The 16,684-nt window shown below is 43.5% G+C and overlaps 1 pseudogene; it reads left to right on the plus strand.

Annotated features, from left to right (window-relative positions):
* Positions 1 to 13,811: 13,811 nt before the first annotated feature.
* Positions 13,812 to 16,431, plus strand: LOC149165080 (24-methylenesterol C-methyltransferase 2-like; annotated as a pseudogene).
* The last annotated feature ends 253 nt before the right edge of the window (positions 16,432 to 16,684 follow it).

The raw sequence follows: 16,684 nt of genomic DNA on the forward strand, positions 1-16,684 counted from the left end.
ACTGTAGGTCCAAGGAAACCAAGGGATAAATCTTTCAGATGACCATGGGGAATGATGAGTCTTTAGAATATTACGAGGAAAGGTTCCAGCTTAGCTATAAACAGGCCAGATGCACACTTGACCCTGAATCTCTTAAGTTGGTCCTGCTCCGAGGAGTCCCGGAAGACCTCTTAGATACCCTTCACATTCTAGCTGGAGGAGATATTTACCAACTGCCTTATGAGGACATAAAGACTGTGTTTAGAAACCACTCTAGGGCAGCCCAGAAAAGAGGTAGAGGAAACCCCCTCTCAGCTGGTATTCCTTTCTCCAAACATGAGTTTGCAAATCAATTAGAGGATCTCAAGAGTGAGGTGAGACAGACCATTGCCATGCAACTTGATACATTCCGAATCCAGTAGAAGAAAGAGGAAGCTGAGAGGGCTTTGGCTATCTTCTGCCCTAGGTGTACAAGGAAACACCCTAAGAATGAGTGCCCATTACTTTCAGTTGAGGTATGTTTTGTCTATGAGGAGGACCACCCCACAAACCAATGTCCAACCTTACCTGGGCTTAAAGCCATGTATCAAGGGACAGAAGCGCCCACTGAACCTCTCTAATTCCTCAACCAAATAAGGCCACATGGACCTAGACCTTACCAACAAGGGATGCAAGGGACACCCCAAGCTTATTACAACCCCAACCAATCCACTCCTATGCCTTCCTGGGGACCCCCTGTTCATCCTTCCTGGTCTATACCTCCTCCATGGTCTTACCCACCTCAGTACCATACTCAGCCCACTACTCCTTCGTTTCACTCACATGCCCAGCCACAACCTCAGTGGAATGCACCTCAACCGTGGTGGAGGCCCCAGTACAATACTCCTCCTGCCATTTTGCCTCCACCATCGGCTCAACCTCAACCATTACCTCCTGCTCCTCCAAGGCAACCCCAAATGCCTACTCAACTGAACCCAAACCCCAACAACAGACAGGCCCAGCAGGTATATACTGGGGAAACATCATGCCCTACCTATGCTGTGGAGATCCAGGAGATCAATCTGCGATCGGGGAAGACTCTTCCGGATCATCAACCTCCTCCCCCAGAGGACGAGGAAGATAAACAGAAAAGTGAACCAAAGGCCATTCCACCCTTTCCTGAGAGACTAACGGCCACCACACAACCCAACCCAGAGGAGGATGAGCTTCTAGGGGAACTCAAACAGTTGTGTGTGAGAATACCACTTCTCCAAGCCATCAAAGATGTAACGATATACAACAAACTGGTTAAGGAAAAGTGTTTCAGACACCTAGGCAGGCGAAAAAGAGATGCTTCAACCATCAATGTCATAGTACAACTGTCTGATCTTATGTTAGGGCAGGCCATCTGCCCAAAGTATCTAGATCCTGGGAGTCCTGTAGTGGATGTCCACATCAATGGCACCATCATACCTCACACATTGATTGATCTGGGGGCTGCCATTAATGTGATGACCAGAGATACCATGCTCAAACTCAACCTTTAGGGTTCCCTGAGAAAGACCTCGACAGTCCTACAACTAGCAGATCGCTCCACTGTGACTCCCGAAGGGATCGTAGAGGATGTCTTGGTCTCGGTTGACTCTTGGGAGTACCCTGCAGATTTCTTGGTTCTGCAACCAAAGGCAAAGCTTACGGGGTACCCTCTCATTTTGGGAAGGCCTTGGTTAGCCACTGCAGATGCTTACATAAGCTGCCGTGCAGGAAACATGACCATAAAAAATGGTCCTATGTCCAAGCAGCTAGTCCTGTACCCTCCTGCCCAACCTTTATTAGAGCATGACTTACCACTTTGGTTGGAGGAAGGAGAAGAGGATGAGGTGTACTCAGCACCTTTGTGCACCCTAGACACCACTAGGGGAGGCCTCCCAACCGAGGATGATTTGATTGAGACCTTGATCCAGACTCCACCTCCCAGTGCATTGTCCTTAGAAGAATTGGTGGAGGATGCCCAAACCAACACCTTAGTGGACCTTTGTGTGACTGACCCTGTCACTCCCAGAGTAAAAAATGTGGAGTTCGGTCCTGAGAGAACGTTAAAGATCAGCTCCTCCCTATCTCCTTCCCAGGAAAAGGAGTTGTGTAGTCTGTTGGCCCGTCATCTAGATGCTTTTGCTTGGAACTATAAGGAGATGAAAGGAGTCCATCCTTCGGTCTGTACCCATCACATCTACATGAAAGAAGACTATAAACCGGTTAGGCAACCCCAAAGAAGAATGAATCTAGCCCTTAAGGACATCGTCAAGGAGGAATTACAAAAACTGTTGGATGCCGGATTTATTTACCCCATCTCGGATAGCGAATGGGTGTCCCCTTTGGTATTGGTTCCCAAGAAAAACAGGAAGTGAAGAATCTGTGTGGACTACCGAGAACTGAACAAGGCCACCAAGAAAGACCATTTTCCTCTACCTTTCACAGATCAAGTGTTGGATGGACTGGCAGGGAAGAAGTTTTTCTCTTTCCTAGATGGGTTTAGCGGGTATAACCAGATCCAAATCAGCCCGGAAGACCAAGATAAGACCACCTTCACTTGTCCTTGGGGTACCTTTGCTTACCGAGTTCTTCCCTTTGGACTATGCAATGCTCCTGCCACCTTCCAGAGAGCCGTCTTGAGCATCTTTTCTGAGCTGGTCCATGATTCGGTGGAAATCTATATGGATGACTTCACTCCTTATGGGTCCAACTTCCAGGAAGCATTTTCCAATCTGGGAAAAGTCCTAACCAAGTGCATTGAGATGAACCTGTCCCTTAGTCCTGAAAAGTGTGAATTCTTGATGACTGAAGGGACCGTGCTAGGCCATACCATTTCTCGCCAAGGATTACAGGTGGATCCCAACAAAATTGCTCTCATCAAGAAGGTTCCACCTCCTCAGAAGGTAAGAGATGTTCGAAGTTTCTTAGGATTAGTGGGATATTATAGGAGATTCATTAAAGACTTCAGCAAGCTAGCCTCGCCATTGTTTAGCCTCTTGGCAAAAGATGTTGAGTTTAAATGGACTGACGATTGTCAGAAGGCTCTGAACAAATTAAAGGACAAGTTGGTGTCTGCCCCAATCTTGAGAGGTCCAAACTGGGCCCTACCTTTCCACATCCACACTGATGCCTCGAACAAAGCCATAGGGGCAGCCTTAGGACAAGTTGAACAAAAACTTCCATATGCCATCTACTTTGTCAGCAAAAACTTATCCAAGGCAGAACTGAATTACACTGTAACTGAGAAAGAATTCTTGGCCGTGGTCCATGCACTGAACAAATTTCGACATTATATCACTGGATATCAAACATTTGTACATACTGATCATGCTGCAATTAGATATTTAATGAATAAACCAGATGTGAATACTCGTATTATTAGATGGTTACTTTTGTTGCAGCAGTTTGATTTGACTATCGTTGACAAACCAGGTAAAGAAAATGTTGTTGCTGACTTTTTGTCGAGATTGGATTTACCTGTAGGAGAGGATGGAACAGTGGATGACCAGATGCCAGATGAACATCTGTTTGCTATCTCAATACTCTTTCCATGGTTTGCTGATATAGCAAACTACCTTGTCTCAGCACAGTTTCCTCCACACCTATCCTCAATAAAGAAGAGCAGGATCATACGGAAGAGTGCCTCATTTACTTGGATCGGGGGCAACCTGTTCAAGCTTGGCCCTGATCAGATCTTAAGGCATTTTGTAAGGGAGGAGGAAGTCTTTGATATCCTCCTAACCTGTCATGACGGGCCTTGTGGAGGACATTTTGCAGCCAAAAGGACTGCCTTCAAAATCCTACAAGCAGGCTACTATTGGCCCACGTTTCATCAAGATGTCAGAAGGTATATCAGCCAATGTGACCGATGCCAAAGGATGGGGAAACTGACTCCAAGGGATGAAATGCCTCTCCAGCCTCAAGTGACTCTTGAGCCATTTGAGAAGTGGGGTATGGATTTTGTGGGTCCTTCGAGGCAAAGGTCTTACATCATTGTGTGCACAGACTACCTGACAAAGTGGGCAGAAACCAAGGCAATCAAAGCAGCGACAGAAGAAAAGGTGGCTGAGTTCTTAAGAGAAAACATCTTCTACAAATTTGGCTACCCAAGAGAGTTAGTCACCGATCAAGGAAGCCAGTTCACTTCCAACTTAATTGAAGACCTACTCGCTCATCACAAAATCAAGCATAGGACTTCCACCCCCTATCATCCTCAAGCAAATGGGCAAGTGGAAGTCACCAATAGAGCATTAGAAGGGATCTTGACTAAGGTGGTGAGCAGCAGCAGGAAAGATTGGGCAGATCGCCTGGTTGAGGCCACATGGGCTTACAACACCACTTGGAAGACCACAACTGGCTTCACACCTTATGAGCTGGTCTATGGGAAGAAAGCTTTGTTGTCAATTGAGTTTGAATACAACACCTTGAGGATGGCAGCTCAGCTGGACCTGGATCTCAGCCATGCCCAACAAGAAAGACTATTGCAGCTGAATGGATTGGACGAGCACCCTTCTCCACTCAGAAGTGGTTCAACTTCAGAGGAAGGTGTGGCATGACGAACACCTCAAAGACAAGCAATTTCAGCTGGGAGATTGGGCGTTGTTGTATGATTCCAGGCATAAGGATTTCAAGGGGAAGCTGAGAACCAGATGGCTGGGACCATATGCAGTGGAAAAATGTAATGACAATGGATCTGTTCTTATTCAAACCATTGATGAGGAGGCCATCCCTATGCTTGTCAATGGGTATCGCCTAAAGATCTACAAAAAACCTCTGTCAAGGCAAGAATTCATCAAAACCGTGGAAAAATCAGTGCTGGTCATAGATCAAGGTTCTGCCTCTGTTTTGGGCATACCTCGAAGATCTTAAAAAAAAATAAAAATAAAAAAAAAAATAAAAAAAAATAAATCAAAATAAAAATAAAGATCCTTGGGTGAAAACCTTTCTGAGGCTCCCAAGGCAGATGGTAGGGATGAAAACCTCATTGAGGCGTCCCTACTGTCTTTCTGAAAATGTTTGAAAAAGACCCTTGAGTGAAAACCTCTTTGAGGCGCTCAAGGCAGATGGTAAGGGTGAAAACCTCATGGAGGCGCCCCTGCTGTCTTTCAAAAAAAAAAAAAAAAAAAAAAAACAAAAAAACAGGGAAAGCAAGTTCACAATGTGGCAATGCATGCAGGTTGCAGGTATTCTATGAAGGAAAAGAGGCCCCTCAACTCAAAGACAAGGGTCCTTACTATGCTACCAGGTGACCTCACCAGCACCCCCTCCGGAAACACCCATCTTCTCCAAGGTCTGGGCACGATTTGATCACAGTTTAGCCTTCTACAGGAAGCTACAGGACTTTCTACAGGAAGTTCTGTATTTCTACAGGAAACTTCCTGTAGAAGTTTTGGACGGCCCAGAACCAATTGTGTGGGGAGATCTAATGCCCGAGGTCCAACACGGAGGCATGCAAGTTAATATTTTCTCCATCACGCACTGCTGTCACCTCCTTCTACCACCCCAGTTGCCATGCAATGAAAATACCTGCACAGTCAACGCAGAACATTGAATTATCAGAGGAAGCAATTCTCAAATAAATGAAAAAAGTTGCAGAGACACCATGCACTACTTATCAAAGCCACCAGAGGGCCCTGCGATCGTGACTGTGATGCCACCGTCTCCACTATCTCAGCATGCACTCGAGGAGGAAAAACGGCTACAGGACATCCTACAGGAATCCCGTAGCAGTTCATCCAGCTAGAGTGTACACCATCAAAGTTCCTGCAACACATAGAGCGGGCACATGCAGCCGAGTCACAAGCTTCGTCATCAGCGGCAGTCTGCAAGGAAGGACCCCCGGGCCTGTGCAAATAGCAGCAGCAAGCAAATCCAATCACCCTCGTCCCGAAACCTGGAAACAACGTCGCGGCCGCACAGGTAAGTGCCTCGCCCTTTCTTTCGTCAAATTACATGAATAATACTCTAGAATGTTTGCAAGTGTGGAAATGAACGGGTTGAGCAGTCGGGTAGCCATTCCACTGGCCACCACGACCAGTCAGATGGTCTAGTCAGATTTGGGAAGTGGTAGTCATGGCAAGCAAAACGGGTAATGGACACGTGAGAAGCGTCCAGTCGGGGAGAAGCGGCGATTTAACGGAAATGGCGGCGGCAGATCTGTGGGGAATGATGCGGCAGTCAGGGAGATTTGCAGTGAAATGAGTAGGTGACGTCGTCCAACGGTCCGGCAGGGACAGCTCACCCCCGCGCCACGAGTTCGGCCGGGATTCAAATCCACCGCCTAGATCGTCACTCCACTCATTTATCACCAGCCGTTTTGCAGTCGAGTAGCGTCCGAATTTCTCTGAAGCTCGGCTCGTTCAGACGTCTGGTGGTGGCACAGAAGGAGCAGAACCACTGACGTGCTCTCCGGAACCTGTGCGCGACATCTACAGGAAGCTGTGCTACAGGAAGCTCGCCGCTACAGAGAAAATTGGTCTATTCACGTCAAAGGTGGCGAATTGAAAATGGTAGGCCTGAACCTGTTTCTCCCATGCAATTGGTTTGAAGGGTGGCAAAGTCGACGTCCTCAAAAATGTAAAACTACAGTCTTCCTTTTGCATGAAAAATTGTCGTCGAAGTATATGCGGGGTTTTCTATAGGATGTGGTGTGTAATCGAGCCCCTGTCAAGGCTCATCTGTAGCTAGCCCAGAATTCGAATTGTGTGCATGACCGAGGCGTAGTTCTACGCTTTGTCCCAAAGAAATCCGAAGGACCATCTTTTGATACGCACCCGCCACCTCCGGCTAACATAGCAGGCTTTCACCATGCCGGGCAGATTCATCAGAAAAGAACCGACAGACTCCAAGAAACTACTGGAGAACCCGGAGGTGGTAGAATTGTTCACTTGGGCGCGATGGATGTCATTTTGCGACAAACTTCAAGGCTATGATGATGAGGTGGCAGAGGAGTTCCTACGAACGTTGAAACCAAAATCAAAAATGCTGGCCATTGTTAATTTCAGGGGTTTGAATCTCAGAGTCACCCCACAGCTCATCAGCAGAATCACTGACCTCCCAATGGGGGTACCGTGGGACAAGGAGGAGAGGAAATTAGGCCAAAAGGCTAAAAAGAAGTTTTTCCCACCGAAGGAGAAATTCTTAGAGGATAAGAACGGGGTTCGCAAAACTAGCTTACAGCCACTTTGGAGTGAGGTCAGCCTCCAAATTATGAAATACATCACCTGCGAAGGACGGTTCAGCATTGTCTATGGGTACCATTTCCGGCTACTCACAGAATTGAGGCACCAAATGGACCTACCCTCAGAAAACAAGCTGAGTATTCCTTACTTCCTCCTGCAGTCTATGACTGAATGTGCCACCAAGTTAAAAGAAGGCACGCCAGACCAGGTAGCCCACCATGGGCTCATTAAGCTCCTCGTGGAGGATGCACTCCACACCTACACAGTCCCGCTCTCGTGGGAAGCCTTCCGAAATCTAACTAAGGATGGCGATATCAAGATGTTTACCGAGGAGCTCACCACCTCCAGCAGTGAGGAGAAGGAGCCAGCACACACAGAGAAGAAAGGGAAAGGCCAAGAACCTGCGGCCAAGGAACCGAAGAAAGAACAAAATGGGAGGCAAGAGACACCCCAGGTTTCCGAAAAGGAGGGTGACAAATCCACATTGACACCTAGAGAGAAAATGCTACAGAGTAGGATGGAAAGAACTGAACCCGTCCACGTCAGTAAAGGCACCTCGAAAGCAGCCTCAACCAAGTCAAAAGGCAAAGCACCCGCAGTCAAACAAGCTAAAACGGTGCCACCTGTTTCTACAGGAAAACCAAAAACGGCTTCTATAGGAAGCCAGAAATCAACTGATACAGGGCCTTCTACAGGAAGCCCTGAGAAAGGAAAACCAAAGGAAAAGAGAGCTGAAATTCTTGCAAGGGAGGCAGCAGCCGTGCTGGCCGCCCTTAGTACACCTCCTAAGCCGAAGGAAAAACGAAAGAGGGAGATCCCTCTATACTTCAAAGCCAGGAGAAGTGTGAGGATCAAAACAGGCAGGCCACAACATCCATCCAACAGTCCAATTACTATAGAAGATACTCCTACCTCGCCAAGGGAGAGGTCCCCCTCAAAAATATCAGTCACTTATGAGCGGGGGAGCCCGAAGACAACTACTTGGAAAGAAAGAATGGACAGGTTGGCTTCAAAAGACCGGCTACAGGATGCTAAGGCCGCTCTACAGGAAACCTTGGCCCGGCTTAAGGAGACAGAGAGGATGGAGGGAGAGGCACCCTCATCACCACCGAGGGAAGACGAAGTAGAGCCACCAAGGGAAGAAGAGAAAGAGCATATTCCGGAACCAAGTCCCCAGCCAAGCTTGAGCTCATACTATAACTTTTTGGAGGCTGGGAAAATTATCCCACAAAAATTCACAGTACCGCTTTTCTTTGCATTGGAGGAAGAAAGGGTGAGAACCCACACGTGGATGAAAATAGCCAAATCAAAAGGTGTGGCGGATATAGGCCCCTTGGAGGAACAACTCAAGGAGGCAAGAAAGGAATTAGCTATGGCTAAACACGTGGCAAACTGCCAGCGGGTGTTCCTACAGGAAGAGAACGAGAAACTTAGACTGCAGCTACAGGAGCTGAAGAAGGAAAAGGGCACATCCTCAGGGGACACTACAGCAGAACATCAAGGCAGAGAAGGACTGCAAGTTGGTCTTGGGGAGCCAACCTCGCATCTACAGGAAGGGGAACTGCAAGCACAAATCGAGATACAAGCTCTCAAACAACAGTTGCAGCAAAAAGAGGTGCAACTGGCTTGCATGGCCAGTTGGGCCATGGATGCTCTCCAATGCAGACAGCCGGCCAAATCCTATGGCCTGTACCTACGAGACCAGTGGCTGCAATTTCAGATAAATGCATTGGCTCAGAGGGGTATCTCCCAACTCCAAGACCCCCAGCAGTTCACAGCGTTATGTAATAGAAGCTCATCAGAGGATAAGTCCAAACTGTCGAAGTACTATCTCCATAATTTGGCCCTTCCTAACGTGACTACATGGGATCCCAACACAGTTGTAGGAGATATGCATTGATGGCATTTGCCTCATGGTTGAACCATGAAGAGAAGAGGGCAGCAAAAGTCAAGGAGGTCATGGGCCGAGAATTACATGAGCCACTGCTGATTAGAGCAGAGCCAGGGGATCCCACTGCGTTGATATCGGCCCACCAACACTTAGCCACCAACCCTCAAACTTTATTGAGATACATGGATCAGCAGGCACAGACCATAGCACATTTCGAGGATATGGAGCGACTATTAGGGTACAACTGTGTTCATGCTTGCACCCGCCGATGGAACGCATTGTCCCACAGCCTTAAAATCAGAGAATACCATACTTCAACTCGAATGAGGGAAGCTCTAGCACGGGTACCCCTGTACAAAAAGTCCATATAGAACCTTCAAGCCAGCTGGATTGGCCTCAAGCTAAGCCCACCTCTGCTATTAGGATTGATGGAAGGCAGCACAAAAAAAGAAGAGAAAAAGCAGTGGGAGGAGGTGGAAAGGAAGGCTGGGTTCCATGCCAGTGAGGAATAGACCACTTCAGAAGCCTGGGATGTGAGGGTGGCGGTGAAAGCAAAGAAGGACGAAGAGCTGGATTAGTTGCTCAGGGATGAGCAATCATTTTAGCTGGGGGGTGATGATGAGCCCCAAATTTGGTAACATTTTGGGCTCATTTGGCCTAACTACCTTTGCTCAATCCTTCATTTGTCATAACTTATGCATAATTTTTTAGTATGTTTATGTCATTTGTACGAATAAGGGCAGTCACTATTCCTAGGTGGCTAACACGTGTTCATTTCAGGTTTTTTGACATATGATTGGAACAAAACTGAGCAGACAAGGACAGAAGACAGCCAAGATGGGGTTGAGGATTCGTAGGAGGGTTTTCCACAGCATTAAATGACCTTCCTCGGGATCTTCACCCCCAACTCCGAGCTCCAGCAGCCACCACAACCGGATTTAAAGGGTTTGCTAGCAGACTAGCTGGTAGAATTAGGGTTTGCTAGGGTTTGCTCTCAGTTCCTTTTTGCAAATAGATTAGCTTCTTTTGATATTAGCTTTCGCCTATCAGTTCAAAAGCTTCTTCTAAGAGCTCATAGAAGTTGGCTTGAGCCCCTAGCGGACTTGTGCCAGCTGACCAAGTGACAGCTGCGACAAGAGCTAGTACTTGTGCATACAGCACCGTCGCTTCCAAGTTTGTTACGAACTACCAGGTTGATAAAATTAGAGAAGGAAGCTCCAGGAGTTGTAGCATTATTGCTACAATACTGGAGCCCACCAGTGGAACCCTACATGCCCTAAGGGATTCGCGAGCTCTTTCCATTTCGAAAGATATATGAATATTATTATAGCCAATATGTTCCCTTCCCTAATTAATTTCATTTATTTAATATATGATAATGATGATTCTAAATTCATGTAAATAATGAGATTAAAATGACCATACTAATTCAATTTTTCATGATTTTGTTATCGCATTTCTCATTCAATTGTACAATGACTAAGAAAACTTCATTGAGTTAAAAATTATATGTTATAAACCTCCTTAAATACATGTGTTGATATTTTTTGCTAGAAGAGTTCAACTTCAACTCCACTTAACTTATAAGCAAGTATGCAACCATTAGCCCTAATAACTCCAAAGGCCCATAATGCCATGATTTTTATAATACCTATAGATCCTAAGACCATTAACTAATGATCTTATTAAACACAATGCTGGTAAAGTAATGGTTGCCGATGGTGGACTTCATGGTTAATGGTTGTATACTTGTATATAAGGTGGCATATTTTAGTCTAAAATGAGCCACTATCATTCTTTACCTAAGCCAACCCACAACAAATCACTTTAGGTTGTATAGTTTCTTTACTTCTCCTCTACTCTATGTCAAAATGGTATTTAATTTAAAATCAATTAGTTATTCTTATGATTTGTTTTCATTTTAAAACGATAACAAGATTGACAAAGTAGGGCCCATTGCACGGTCTTTGTTATGAGAGACTCCCTATAATCTTTTTGAACAAGACTTATAATAAAGTAATTTTAATCTTTACAATTAATTTCGACTTTGTTACTAGAAAAATGACATAAAAATAGATTTTAAAATAGAAAATATGTTATAATTATTAATTATAATGAAACAATAAGATTTAATAACTAATTTCTCTGTGATGTTCATTTTATTTTTTTTCCTCGAAACTTTTAACATAAGGAAATATTTAAAGAAAAAATTATTGGTGAATGGTTAATTTGTTATCAAAGTACCACTCTTGGAGTGCAAAATTTTAAACAGTGTTGTTTGTCATTTAAAAAATTAAATTAAATTCAAACCATCCCTTCCAGTACTCGTCAAGTTGCCGAACCCAAATATTTACCGTGAAACAAACCATAAATTTTGCCTCTTAAAGAGGAATCCAAATTCAAACCCTCCATTCCACCACTAATCAAGGAGCCCAACCCAAATATTTACCATGAAAAAAATGAGAACTCTCCCAAAAACCAATGTGTAACACCCCTCCCTTGTGTACTACATTATTCTAAACCTAAGCTAAGTTAAAACTAGGTGTGATATCCTCCCTTGTGTATTAAATGTTTTAAACCTAAGCTAAGGAAAGCTAGGTTATATGTAATATGAAAAGAAAATGTTTTATTAAATAAATTAATAAAATAAATCACTTGGAGGGTGGAGCACCAAGAGAGAGGAGATGCTTGCCAAATGCCATGAGGAATGGGATAGAGATGAATCTTTCATGGTAAGCTTCTAGATGTGATTCTAGATAAGCTTGGATGGATTGGATATCCATTGTATGGATGGGAGATAAAGATCCATCGAACATAAAAGCTTTGCGGGAGATAAAGGCAAGATTTTATGTGGAAAAGTGTCGTGGGAGAAAAAAATGAGCTTTTTCAGATAATACCTAGGCAAATGGAAAAATCCATAAAGCAGGACGCCGCTAATGGTAACTGAATCATGAAACAGGGTATTAAATACCGAGTGCATCGATCAGTTGAGGATAGCTAATCCTTGGCAAGATCTTCCGGTCGCGGGGAATTAGAGGTGATTCATGGCTCGGTGGTGGTGCTCCTCCCTCTAAGTGAGATTTAGTTGGTGTCATTTATATGGAATGGTTATATGTTGACTATTACTCTCTCTCTCTCTCTGTTACTGTTCCAATTTCCTTATGAGTAGCTTTTCTTAGTTCTAAGAATATTTGAAGGAATTACCTCTCCTTGGATATTAATAGATTTAATGATGTTCCCTCTATTCAGATAAGATTTACTTGCACGGTATGTGATCATGTTTAGATCCTTACTTGATAGGATGTTAAATCATTATGGCTTGCTTAATTTCCTCCCTTATGGAAATGATGGTTAAAGTAATGCATGTGACGCACATGTGAATGCATACGCATGTCAAGGTTATTATGATCATATTTATATTTGATAAGGAGGGATAGTATGCTCAGTAATATGCAAAGGTTTATGCATATGGAACAGTTATGCAAAAATGTCTCCTATAGAATTGTCGATGATTCTTGCATGTTGCTGAAAGAACTAACGATGTCATGTCTCATACTTTTATTGGGATTTTTATTTGTTTTTCCTAGCCTATTTAGCTATAGCAAAACTCAAACATTTATTCCAAATATGACGAGATAGGGATATCAAAGAGTTCTAATAATTGTATGCTATAAATTAATCCTTATCCTAGTTGCGTCTTAATGACTAAGGGCTAAGATATAAAGAGTATTGTAATCACGTTATATGTAATACACTTGTGATGACTACTAAAAACATTGTTGTAAATGGAAAAATCTTTAAGTGAATGGAGCCTAAGGGAAAAATTCCCAAGTAGGATAAGGAGGTTTGTTACAAATGATATCAGAGCATCGAGTTCAAACCTTGCGGCCTATGAACTCATCTATCTCTGTAAAGTTTATTGACAGATTCGATTAAAAAAAAAGTCTATAAGCACAATAACCCCAAAATTTATCTATATCAGAAATTTAAGCGTATGGAATTTATCGCCGCCAAGGGAAATTAAGGGTCTTTGAAGAAGAGTCAAAACATTAACAAGGTTATTGAAGGATTAATAACATATAGATATTAAATTCGCTATATATATATATGTTGAACTCTGTTGGCCAAAATATGATAAGCTAGAAAGAAGTGGCAAAGGATAAACGTAAAATTTAAAAATTTAAAATGGGTGGATATCACCATTAATTTCCTGTTATCAAAGAAAATTAGAAATTATTTGAGGATGAATCCAATTATTAATACCATTATAAATAACAGTCCACGAGACATAACATGATATTACCTTAAGGCCTTTCGAATTAATGGGTTGAGGTTTTATGTCATAGGGAAGTGGATTTTCAAGAACACCTTAAAAATTATTGCACCAAGGTCAAATAAGACCGTATGGAGTCAAAAATTAAGAATTGGTAAATTTTCAAGAACTAGCTAAGAACTTCAACCAACCCTACCACAGTTGCTATCACTTAAAGGGGGCCTCCCCAATGCCTACATGAAAGGTTGATAATTTTTATATATATTGGTTAAAGTCGTCTCATCCCTAATATCCAAATGCTAAAATAAAATCCGATATATACTTAGTACGGGGTTGTATGAAATCTATGGACTTTGGTCAAGCCATGTTCCAAACGTATCGTGTTTTGAGGTTGGTGCTAAGACAATGAGCCAATTCGACTTGACCGACAACCGCAGTAGAGAAGTCAAGGTGCTTCACTTTTCCATGAACCAGGATGGGGCTGTGCTGGATCCTGTATGTAGTGGGAGAGGCAGAGTAGCGGGGTGAACGTACGATAGAGTTGGGCAGGGGTTCGCTATTGCAGAACCAGGTGGCGGACGAGTACAAGCAGTACTCGACTTTCTTCAATAAGCCAAAGGAGGTCGAGGATCTGAAGCTGGTGGACACTTTCTACAACCTGGTGACGGATATATATGAGTGGGGGTGGGGGCAGAGCTTCCATTTCTCGCCTGTGTTACACGGGAAATCCCACAAGGAGGAGATGCATGTGCATGAGGAGCGCGTCGGAGATCTGCTGAGCATGAAGCCCGGGGACTGGGTTCTTGACATTGGGTGTGGCATGGGAGGGCCAATGCGGGCCATTGTGGCACACTTGGGTGCCAATATTGTGGGAATCACCATTAATGACTACCAGGTGGAGTGTTCCCGCAGCCACAACAAGAAGGTGGGGCTCGACCGCCTCTGCAAGGTCGTCTGTGCCAACTTTCTCAACATGCCCTTTGCAAACAAGAGCTTTGACACTGTCTATTCCGTCGAGGCCACTTGCTCTGCCACTGAGCTTCCAGGATGTGTATTCCAAGATCTACAGGGTTTTGAAACCGAGTCACCTCTATGTTACCTATGAATATTACTTAGGTAGAAGTTGGACTGTTGAATACTTTTCCTAATCAATTAGTGAAACCTTCAATTGGGCATAATGCTTCACGTCTGGCCCTAATACATGTTGACTTGTGTAAGCTCATAAATTGTCCACCCTTAAGTATTTGAATACGTTTTTTTTGGTTTTACAGGTGAGGGTGGGCAATGGGTTGCAAACCACTGTCCCTATCTCACATAAACAGCGAGGATGGGGAATCAATTGTTACCCCAATCCGAGTTGGTTGTCGATATTCTACGCTAGTATGTTGTGTTTATTCGGTTTGGGTTCATAGGTATATTGTGGTTTTTCGTAATGAGATATATTGTACACAAAATGGAATCTAAATCGGCTTACATCACTGAGCTAATGGGAAAAATCATCAATATCACTAAACTGTAGATAGTTGTGTGTGGATAGAATTACCCCTAAAACATGTAGAGTGTTATGCGTGACGTGCAGGTAAGAGATTGTTAGTCATGCCACTGACGATCGGGTTAAGGAAATGGGATTTAAAAGCGACACAGTTACTTCAAAAAAAAAACTCACCCCAAAAGCTCATCGAAGTGGATTAAACACACCTCCGCACTGGAAAAGCTACACTGTTATTTCCTTGAAACACTACCTTTCAGAGGCTTATCACAAGTTTTGAGGGATCGAGGAAAAAATCAGGGTGCTTGGTGCATTGATCATGCTATTTTATTCATCTAGAGAAATAAGTTTTTTTCTCTTTTCGAATAATATTAGAAGGTGTGCATACTCGGTTGAGTGGTTCTAGACCCACGATTTGAGGATAAAAGTAACGATGCATGCCAAATTGAAGTATGTAGAAAATCATGAATTTTTGTTTCTTTTTCTTTTAGAGGCCAATTGGGTGGCTGATCTGTCATAGCTCGTTTCTCCTTTGACAATTATTCGCTGACATGGAAGGTGTCCGCTTGGGAGAACGACTATCTTGAGTCAGATTAAGTAAAAATATCTTCATGATCAGATAGAAAAATTAAAATCTAGGATAATCGTTATCCTCATTGCCTCTATCCTCCAATGCATAGAGGCTATGCATCATTTAAAATACCAGCTAAATCCTTGAATGTATTATCTAGTTCTATAGCAGAGAGTGCGTCCATTTCCCTTGACACAATTCGGCGCTGCTTTATAGAGAGAAAAATGAGGGCAACTGTGTTAAGGGTTAAGTTTAGACACTTCCGTTGTAGCCTTGCAGCAGTAGAGAAGATGCTCCCAATTTCGTTTTGCTGCTCCAGAAAAAATGAAAGCAGAGGCAAGGACCACCGTAACCTTCGATTGCGTCTCACATGAATATTAAAAGGTTCTGCTAAATTTTGGGGGTTTGGGTCTTGACATGATAAGAGGAATTCGAGCAGGAGCAATGAGATTTTACAAGAGTAATTGTCTCATCACCATCTGTAGTACGGTTGAATTGTTGTATTTCATTTATATATATGTAATTATGACATAAGATCATCATGGGTTTTGTCTTACCTTGTATCCTGATGCATTGGCTCGTAAATGAATTTGGGAAGTCTTTGTTTTTATTTTGGTTTTGTAATTAAACAACACAAACTGTACATAGGAAGACCATATCATAGCATGGAATGGGTGTCAACCCCAAAACATGCCATGATCTTCATAAGGAGACGGGTATTATTGAGCCTTCAAGCTAAATTTAAAAAAAGAATGGTTCATTGTGGGACCTTTCGGCATCGATTTGGTCATTCGTCGCTGCAACGATGACTTGGCTTCGACGGTGGCCGAAAACAGAAACAAATTTAAATTATAGTGTTAACTATTTTTGGTTTTTGTTGGATCCGTGCGTTCTCTAGGGTCACTTCATGGGTTAATCTATAAACATATGAAAAACACAAGTGAACCACATACAATTTGTTTTTTACCCTTAAAGCATATTGTTGAACGTGTAATTTCAACGCCGATGTACCAACCCCAGAAACCGTTCAACTAACCCGCCGGAGAGTTCTCGGGCCATTTTCCGGCGAAGGGAATCTCCGTACTCTTGAACCTGAGAAAATCTGGAGCAGACGCGTGGCTCTCCCCTGACATCCACCGTCCGATTTGATTGAATGTTCTCCGCCGTTGATCACCTGGAGCTGCACACGAACCTGCATCAAATTAAAACTATTTCGTGGAGTAAATTAAAAGCATGGTTGACCATACGTTTTAATTAATGAAATGTCATAGTGATAGGTAGAATATTG

Source organism: Pinus tabuliformis, chromosome 5_1 (genome assembly GCF_031772625.1).
Source record: "Pinus tabuliformis cultivar Carrire ecotype Pingquan chromosome 5_1, CPIR1, whole genome shotgun sequence".
NCBI classification, from domain to species: Eukaryota; Viridiplantae; Streptophyta; class Pinopsida; order Pinales; family Pinaceae; genus Pinus; species Pinus tabuliformis.